The sequence below is a fragment of the Microtus ochrogaster genome, chromosome 18, assembly GCF_000317375.1.
Source record: "Microtus ochrogaster isolate Prairie Vole_2 chromosome 18, MicOch1.0, whole genome shotgun sequence".
Lineage (NCBI taxonomy): Eukaryota > Metazoa > Chordata > Mammalia > Rodentia > Cricetidae > Microtus > Microtus ochrogaster.
The window spans coordinates 42,738,702-42,748,622 of NC_022020.1; the positions used below are offsets into that span (position 1 = coordinate 42,738,702).

The window sequence follows — 9,921 nt, forward strand, 5'->3', positions numbered from 1 at the left end:
GCTTCCTCGCTGGAGATACAATGTGAGTAGATAGTTCACACTCCTGCCGCCATACTGCCAAGGTTTCCAGTCAAGCAGCCAAACTAGACCAGTAAGTTGCTTCCATCAGATATTTTATCATAGCAACCAAGAAAGCCATTGCCTTTGTCAAAAATAAAACTTAAGGGGGCTGGAGAGACAACTCAGTGGTGAAGAGCACTATTTGTTCTTGTAGAGGACCTGGGTTCTGTTCCCAGCATCTAATAGCTCTGTTGATTGTTGGACACTAAGACACAGGTTGATGCTAATGGAATTCTTTGTTAGCCAGAGACTACACTGGGTGTTTGGGACCTGAGTGCAAGCCTGAGCCTTTCTCGGGATGAGCTTCAAGCACACAAACCTTGATTGCTACTGGAGAAAGTTCCAAGGAAGTGCAGAGACCCTTACTAACCAGCCCCAGGGTGAAGACTACCTGATGGCGCCCAGGGAAGAACAGCGGCAGAGCCACCTCAGTGAGTCCAGCCCAGCTCTAGAAACAACAAATCAGGAGTTTAATCGACTAAACCTGGCAGGTGCTTGTAGCACAGGCAAGAGAAAAATGGGCCCTGGACCTGTTTCCCTGACTGCAAACACTCAACAAGAAATAGATGGGGTTTTTTCCTCTGAAGCCTGTATTTTTAAACTTTTTTGATGATGATCAAGTTCAATAAATTCTTGTTCTATCGGTTTGGTGTGTGAATAGGTCATCGCTATCTTAAAACCATGCATTCTAGATGCTTCTGTCTTTAACTGATTTTAGGATTCAAGGATCTCTTTGGAAGTCAGTTCTGTTTGTCTGATCACTCCCTGCACCTCCCTTGCTTTTAAATTAATAAACGGTATTAAACGGACTGTTTTATATTGTAAAATCAAAGTGAATTGCGATCAATGGTACTTGGATATTTTTGACATCTTCGAAACAAAGAGCCTAGCATTGGGGGGGGGGGGGGGGGGAACCACAGTCAAGGTCTACCGAAGTGGGTTTTTTTTAAATATTTATTTATTTATTATGTATACAATATATGCCTGCAGGACAGTCGAGGGCACCAGACCTCATTACAGATGGCTGTGAGCCAACAAGAATTTACACAAAACAGCTTTTGTACAAGCTCCTTGCTAAAATTCTGAAACAAGCAGACTTTTGAGAGGCACCTTTGCAGGGGAAAGGATTGGTCTAGAAATCTGGACTCATTGGCCACTAGATGGAGCCAGGACTTCAAAGATAGGACCCTCCTGATCCCTGGTTCCATTACTCCTTGCCAGCTCCGCAACTTTTAGAAACATTTCACTCAGCTTCAATTTAGCAATCTCACCTTGTAAATACCATCTTGGTTTGTAACACACAGGTGTTTTCCAAGAGGGCCTCAGGGAAGAGGCCACTTCAGCCCTTCCTTTCCCCTTAGTCAGGGTACACGTGTGAGGAGGGAAGCCACTATAGGTGGTGGCCTTTGCAGTCATGAGCAACACAGCAAGCATTTCACAAGGTCTGTATTGAATCATGTATACTTTCTGTTTCTGTTTTCCCCCTGAAGCCCCCACTTCTAGCGCGTAACCAATTTTTCTTTCCTAAGTCCCGCAGTCTGTGAGCAAATGTATTTGACAAACTTCCTTAGCTATTTAGAACGTCCTTTTTGTTTTTTGCAAATTAAATTTTCATCCAAGGTGTGTCTGCGTCCATGTGCTTGAGATCTGCTTGAGAACACTGCTTTTGTCTTTACCTGGGTTTGTTCTTAAAATGAGCATTAGTCAGAAACGGCAAGAAAGCAAAGAGAGATCCAAAAACAAAAACAAAAACAAAAAAAAAAAAACCTTTTCTTTCATTAATTAATTAAGTTTGTTTGTGCTATTACAATAAAATATCTGCAAATAGCTAAGCTATAAAGAATAGTATTATGTTCTTACTATTCTGGGAGCTGCCAGCATTCCTTGTCCAATCAGGGTCTTCCTCACAAGGAAGCAGGAGTTTAAACAGACTAAGCCTGTGTGAAGTCTTCTCCATTTTAAACCAGTGAGCAGCCATTGTGCCCTAAGCACCCTTGAAGGCTCCACCCCCTGTCTGTACCACATCAGCAACCCCTAGATTGTACAGGCAACACATTCACACCACAGCAACTCTAGAAATATCTATCCGGCCAGGCACTGTAATAGACATTGGATTAGGGATACTCATTTGAACAAAACAAACCAAAAAGAAAAGAAATTAACCAGGCAGACAGAGAGCAGCCGCTTTTACAAATAAACGGACAAAGGGTCACGGTACTTCCTGCACAAGGTAAAAGTGTTCTTCACAGCCTGGTCAGGGAGGGCCTCTGGGGAGGTGACATTTGAGGAGAGACTGACAGGAAAAGCTGGGGGTGAGGCAGAGAACAAAGCGGGTACACAGTTTAGGAAAGAGCCTGGATTGTTGCTGATCAGAAAGAAAACCAATGGAAGCAGGCATGAGCCAAGATGTAGGTGAAGACAGGGGTCTCATCAGGGCCAGAGGTTGTATTTCCATTTCATTTTTAGTGATACATGAAATCATCAGGCAACGTTAAGGAGAATAAAGCCAGACAATGGTTACACCTGGAGACCCAGATGCCCAGGAGGCTGAGAGAGGAAGATCCCTCGACCTAGGAGCTCAAGGCTAGTCCGGGCAGCACCGAGGAGCACCAACCAACACTGCCACTGTCACATCTAAAATAGGAAAAGTGAAAAGGGCTTGCTTTATGGAGTGTAGCTCAGCATAGAGTGCCTGCCTGGGGTTTAATCCCTAGCATGGAGGTGGGGGTGGAGGACATGACTAATTCTGTTTCGTAAGATCACCCTGTGGAGAGAGAAGATTCATGAGGAAGGACAGACAGACCTGGAACGCTGTTCATCTAGCTTTCAGGGCAGTGGCACTTAGGGGCACGTTCTGACGGCACAGATGCTAACACCTGATAGAAATAAGCGAGGAAGGAGTCGGTGAGAGGCGTTAGCATCGTTTGTACCGCTCCGCAGACACCCAGGTGGAGGAGAAAACCCTGACAAGAAAGGTAAAGAACCACAAGGAAAGTTGTCAAGGAGATTTAAAATGCTGTCGTGGGTTTAAATTTTTACTTTGGTCACATGACATCTAAGATGTTTTATTTACTAGGGACCAGTCACAGGAAACGCTAGGATTGGGGCGACACTAGTACAGATGCCATTCGTCATAGGACCGGTAAAGAGCCTTACACATTTGTAGAGTAAGCCTTGTTGGGCATGGTGGCACGCACCTTTAATCCCAACACTAGGGAGGCAAAGGCTGGCCAATCTTGGTGTGTTCAAGACCAGCCAGGTCTACATATTAAGTTCCAGATCAGCCAGGACTACATAAAGAGCCCTTGTCCCAGTCAAAAAGCAAAACAAGAGAACAAAACTTACCCCCAAGAGATTATGTATTTCTTGCTGCTCTCTTCATCAAGGTAAACTGGTTATGGAGGTGGGAAGGCATAATTATTAAAATTGGTACTGACAAAATAAATTAATACTATTCCATATGGTTACTGTTAAGGAGTAAACAAGAAAAATAAAAACACCTGGATGATGCCTGACAGAATCGGCAATCAACAAAATGATTCCTCCATGTCCTCCTTTGGCAAAAGTAGGCATCTTTACCGCCAAAGAAAGCCTTATTTGGCTGTGTCTGCATGTCTCAAAGATTTTTTCCAACAGGTGTTAATAGGTTTCCATGATCTCTTTTGGCTAAGCCTGGGTTAACGTAGGTGTCTAGCTTTATTACATGTGATCTTCATCAAGGGCTCTCTGAGGAACAAAAATTTTACACAGCATTTCCCAACTTTTATGCGGGCTAGAAAAATTATCCACAGATTAGGGAAATGCCGACTCATCCCCAAGCCCATGTATCTATCACATATGAAAAACTGAGGACAAGGGAGACAGAGTGACCGGAGCCACATCCCTTACGAGTGAAGTGTTCTGATAACGCGGTTTGGATGTTTCAAATTCATTCCCACATTCCTCCCTCCTTTCCAAACTCTGAGGAAACCTCTACTGCCTTGCAAAAGGCTGAGAAGATGAAGCATCTAGAAAGGATTTCCATCTGATTAGGTGACTAGAGAAGACTTTAAAGTTCCCTCGTGGGCCTGGAATTGCATCATAGACTTAGGAACTTCCTAAAGAGGAATGACCTTGTTACACTCATAACATTGAGCAAGAGGTAGATTTTTGTATTCTTTTCTCTAAAGAGGATCACAACTTGAATAATCAAGCTGATATTGCATTTCACCTCGCCTCCCATCACGTGTGACTTTGGATTTATCTACACAATATTACTTTCGTTTCTGGGGCCAATAAGGAAAGTATTAAAATGAGAGTTAATATTTACCAAAAGTTTTGGCCCATAACTCCAAGTTTCCAAATCAGCAGAAAGCGTCTTTACTGGTGATCACAAGGACCTTGGACTATCTGTCTTAAATGCAATCAACTCTTGTTTTCCTTCTATTTCTGCTAAGCCGTGCAGAGGAAGCATCGAGTTTGGCCAATGTCCTTCCCTCAACCACCATTTTTCAGAGAAGGAACTCAACTGTGTGGTTGCTAGGACCTCAGGATGTCTGAGGGCGCTTCCATGTCAGGCATGAGGCGGAAGCCGAAGCTGTGTGGTATCACCCTGATGGCGAATTTGTCACACTAAACAGTGTGTTGTCCCTTCCTAGAGAATAGTGCTGTGGGAACAGGGCCTGAGGAGAGCGATGCCGGCCCTGTCCTGAACGTTGCTGAGAAACCTCAAGAGGAGTGCAGGGACAGAAAGGCAGTGGAGATATGAAATATATCATATCAGATATGAGATATCTCATGTATCAGGTATGAGAGTGAGAGACTGGCTTTACCGTATTTGACTCTGAGACCTGTCACAGACATCATAATCCTGATCCTAACGTCACCTTTCACTCTTAATACATTGGCTCTGCAATAGATCTGTCTCTCATTCCCTGAAGACTGGAACTCCCTTGATTCTGCCTGATGCAGATTGCTGCCTCGGATTTAACCTCATTTGCTGCGAACACTTGAGATTTACATTGTGATTGTCCCTGGGAGGAGCTATTCCCCATTGACCCCATTCATATCATGAATAATGTTCAGAAGCAGTTATCCATGGCTAACCTATGATTTTGGAGCATAAGTTTTGAACATGCATTGTTATTTTTCCGTGAGCCTACAGGTTAGCAGAAGTATTGGAAACCCAAGTAGAGTAGATTTGGGCCAGGCTCATTCACGTGGCTGGGGTAAGATGGCCCATGAGCTGGGAAGTGAGTGGCCTATGAGTCCTGCAGCTGGGATGACCCAGGTCTGCTCAGGGAGGACATGGGGATATGCCTGTGATTCGGGCATGTTACCATGAGAACCACCGAGAAGAAGCGCTCAGACTTTTTGAGGTCTAAGTTTCCAACTGTCAGAACGTCACATCCACCATATTCTGTTCACCAAAGCAAAGCACACACTCAAGTTAAAGTGGGCAGCAGTTACAAAGAGTGCCGTATGGGGACATAGATGTTCCTAACGTAAACCAGAAGTTCTCAACCTGTGGGTCATGACCTCTTTGGGAGGCTGAGCAAGCCTTTCACGGTGGTCACCTAAGATCAGTGGAAAACAGATGTCTATATTACCATTAATAACAGTAGCAAATTACAGTTATAAGATAACAATGAAAATAAGATTGGGGGGGTGCCTCGCAACATGAGAAACTGTATTAAAGGGTTGCAGAATTAGGAAGGTTGAGAACCACTGATTTAAATAAAGCCATTGTGGCCCATTCTCTAGTTGCCATGATATTCTGCCTAGCCACAGGCACAAGGCAATGGAGTCAACTGACCATGAACTGAAATCTCCCATGCCTTTAGACAAACTGGAGCTTTTCCCCTTTTAAATGGTTTTTCTCGGGTGTCACGGTGGCAGAAAGCTAACATGGGCTGTAGTGCTGCTAATCTTCCCCAGAATCTGAGGCGAACTTTCATCAAAGAGGAGAAAAGAGGGTGGAGATGATAGAATAAATGTCATTTGTGGTCCTAATCGTCTTGTTCATGGGAACGTCTGGCTCCATCTCACCTTAGACTCAAACGTGCTGTGCTCGTCTGTTTGAACACCTTTATCTTAGAACTTCCTGTGCAAATAAATCCTCTTCCCTTTGTTCTATAGTGATCTTAAATACATTCAACCATTCGAGTTCAACGACTGAGATTTTGATACAGAAGGGGAGAAAGGCTAGAACCCCTCTTCATTCTAATAAATAAGCAGTTTTAGTACCCGCCTTGTTGACACTATGGTACAGCTCACAGAGAATCAAAAAGGGAAGCTCCCTGAATCCACTGCCTCCCCTGGCAGGTTTCCTTTATTAATAGGTACATAGTTCTAGACTCTCTACAGGTGAGGAGCAAACCGTGATGAACCTGGCACTGAGCATTCAGCAGAAGTCACATTCCGTTCTGACTACAGAAATTCCAGTTGAAACGTGGGTGATGTCGTTTAATAGTGAGCATCCAACTTGCCTTGCAGAGGTTTAATGTATATAATGTATAGTCCCCAACTTGAATAAACTGAGGATAATTTGAGAATTCTGGTAGACACCGTCAAGTTGCAGACACTCTCTGCCTTCTAGTGCCAAAGGATTATATCAGGACTGGTGGAGGACCCGGTAATGTAACAACCCTCACTTGTCCTTAATTCCGTCTCCCGCTGCTCACCTCGTTCTCCTCAAATAGCCCCCTAGGCTTTCACAATGAGTATGTGTATGTTTATATTCTGTATGCTCACATGCATTGAAATCTAGATCGACAATTGTCTTTCCCAGTCATTCTTGTTTCCCTTAACATGATCTCGGGTTCCACCCATTTTCCTGAAAATGATATTATTTCATTCTTTAAAGCTTGTGTATATATACCGCATTTTCTTTAGTCATCTTCCCACGGGCATCTCGGTTCCATATCTTGGCGCTTGTAAATAACGCTACAGTGAACATGGATGTGCAAATCTGCCTATGGTCTGCTGACTCTGAGGCCTCTGGCCTACGCTCAGGAGTGGCGCAGCTGGGTCGTATGGGAGCTCTATTTTTACTTTTGAGGAACCTCCGTAGCTGATCTCCACAGTGGCTGCACAGATTCCCTGTGGTCACCTTCAGAGCCACAGGTGGACATTTCGGGTGTGGCCAATCCTGTCTTCCTGAGCAGCCTCTGAAAGAGAAACTAGACACTTCTCTGACAGGGCTGTCATTGGCCAGGTGGAGCACAAACCCGGAGTTTCTTCCTGGTACTCTCCAGAGTTTCTTGGATCAGCTGACTTCCAGGGATGAAAGGAACGCAGCAGGCCCTGTCACCGAAGAGGAGCATCCAGCAAACACTGCAAGCTCAGCTCATGCCCTGGAAGAATTTGCTCCCGTGGAGAGATGTGAAACCGAAGGAGCTGGACCCAGAATTGTAAGTGACAGGTCTCGGACCTGGAAAAACAAACAACAGAGAGGGGCGTGCAGCTGCTTGCACCATGTGGAGGGCCTTTTTCTCTGCATGGAAAAGGTCTTTGGCTGCTCACTGAGACACTTTCCTTGTTTATTTTGAAAGCCTTCATCAGAGGTTTTTTGATCATGGAGAGCATGGTCCTACAGACTTGAATATACTCGGGGACTTCTAGAAAGGAGCATGGCGTTTACAGCCATTACATAGCAAACAGACTTAGGTGAGTTTCTTGTGTGCTTCAAGTTGAAGAATTTAGACAGAAGGTAGTGGGTGACACACAGGGAGGAAGGTGAGGCTGCTGCCTACGACTCAGCGAGCTCTGAGCTCTGCATTTCCCTCTCCAGGTGTCCCTCTGCATCCTTTTAATCCATACAGCTAGGCTTGGTTTTAGGTTATGTTTCTTCAGTTCCTTGCAACGACAGATGGAGAAGTGGCTCAGCTATTAAGAGCATACTGCTCCCACAGAGGACCTGGGTTCAGTTTCCAGCACCATGCCTCTGGCCTCATGTGCATGTACACACACACACGCACACACACACACACACACACACACACACACCGCAGAAAGGAAAGGGAAAGACAGAGAATTAAAAAATAATATCAGGTTGTTGTTTTTTTTTTTAAAGCAGGAGCTGTGGGTCAGGCTTTGGGGCTTGGGAATTTTTCTTTTGTTTAAGTTTTATCAAATTACTGGCAGATAGGTGAAGATTCTCTATTATTCCAGCTACAATTTCTTTTTAAATTCTTCAAACAGTAAAGATTTTGATTGGAGGTTTGGGCCGGTGGATAACTACCCAGCTGTTGACCAATAAAGAGAACGCGTCCAGATAGACATACAAGGCATGTCATGGTCACAGGCAGCCCTCTGAAGACAAATAGCTTGTGCAGGATGATGGGAACAGAGATCATATTATAAAAATGGGTTAAGAGAACAGGGATTGTTTTTTCCTTCTAAGGAGACAATGAAGCAACGGAAGGATGCCGGGCTTTTGATTCCACAGGCGGGCATTTGAGATCTCATTCCGCTGCCGTTCGCTTCAAAAGTAATACCGAACTCACAATTCTGAGGATGTTTCTACTTAAGTTGTTGGAAAGAATTAGTTACTCAGGAATAAATAGTAATTAAAATATGCAGTTAATTAACTTTTAACAAAATGATTAGAGCAATCCAAGGTGGAAATAGTTTTCTCGATGAAAGAGCATGAATAAGCTACAACAAAAAGAAGCTAGGATCCACCTCACGACACACTCGGAGTTAGCACGAGGGAGTCAGACTGTACAATCGCAGGTGAGCTAAAACTATTAAGTTGTATGTGAGAGAAACATCGCGGTTCAGGCGAATCCCAGCAGCAGCTGCGGTGGCTCAGTTCTGTGCCGAAAGCTTCTGAAAACAAGGTCTTTGTTGTGACTGTCTCTGATGGTGTCATGGGGTGTTCAAAGACAAGGAAGTGCGCAAGTCCTCAACCCCAAAAGTGAAGAAATGCAAGAAGGTGGTGCTTTTCTTCCTGAATGCAGACAAGAAGAGCATCCTCCTGGAGGAGGGCGAGGAGATCCTGGTGGGAGATGTGACCTGGTAGCAGACTGTGGAAGATCCCTACACCACCTTTGTCAAGATGCTGCCAGACAAGAACCGCAGCTATGCTCTCTACGATGCAACCCTAAGAGACCAAGAAAAAGAAGGAAGACCTGGTGTTCTTCTTCTAGGCACCTGACAATACACCTTTTAAGAGCAAAATGATCTATGCCAGCCCCAAGGGTGCCATGAAGAAGAAGCTGACAGGAATTTGACAGCAAACTGCTAAGAGATGGTCAAGGACCACAGCACCAAGGCAGAAAAACTAAGTGGTAGCTGTCATGTCCCTGGAGGGCAAGCCTTTGTGAGCCCCTCCAGTCTCCTGCCTGGAATATATAGCAGCCCCAGACCTGCCCTTGGGGGGTTGCAAACTGCCCCTTTCCTGCCAGACTGGAGGAGATTGGGGTATCCCAGCAGGGAGACGGCAATCCCCTCATCCCAGTTACCAAATGCCCCCACCCCACTCCCGGACCATCATCTCCCCTCGATCCCTGATGGTTCTGGCCTTCCCAAACTGGTTTCCTTTTGTTTGTTTTTGTTTTGTTTTGTTGTTTTATCTTGTGATTCTTCTTGGGTTGTTGTAGGCCAAGTCGCTTCTCAGGAACCCAGTACAAGGACAGCTTTATTATATTTTAATGACATCCCTACTCCTGACCTCACCCCCATCCCATGCTGCCAACTTCTAACCACAATAGTGATTCTGTGTTTGTGATTCTAACCACAATAGTTAGTTCTGTGTGGAAATGATATGTGGAAATGGCCGTCCCTGAGCCAGCTGGTGACCCACCCCTTTCCCTTGATTTTGGCCACCCATGAAAGCAGGACTGGTAAGGGGCCTTCCATTGAAGATAGATAGATAGA

The 9,921-nt window shown here is 44.9% G+C and overlaps 1 pseudogene; it reads left to right on the forward strand.

The window, feature by feature from the left end:
- The first annotated feature begins 358 nt into the window (after nt 1–358).
- On the forward strand, nt 359–9,368 carry LOC101991558 (annotated as a pseudogene).
- The last annotated feature ends 553 nt before the right edge of the window (nt 9,369–9,921 follow it).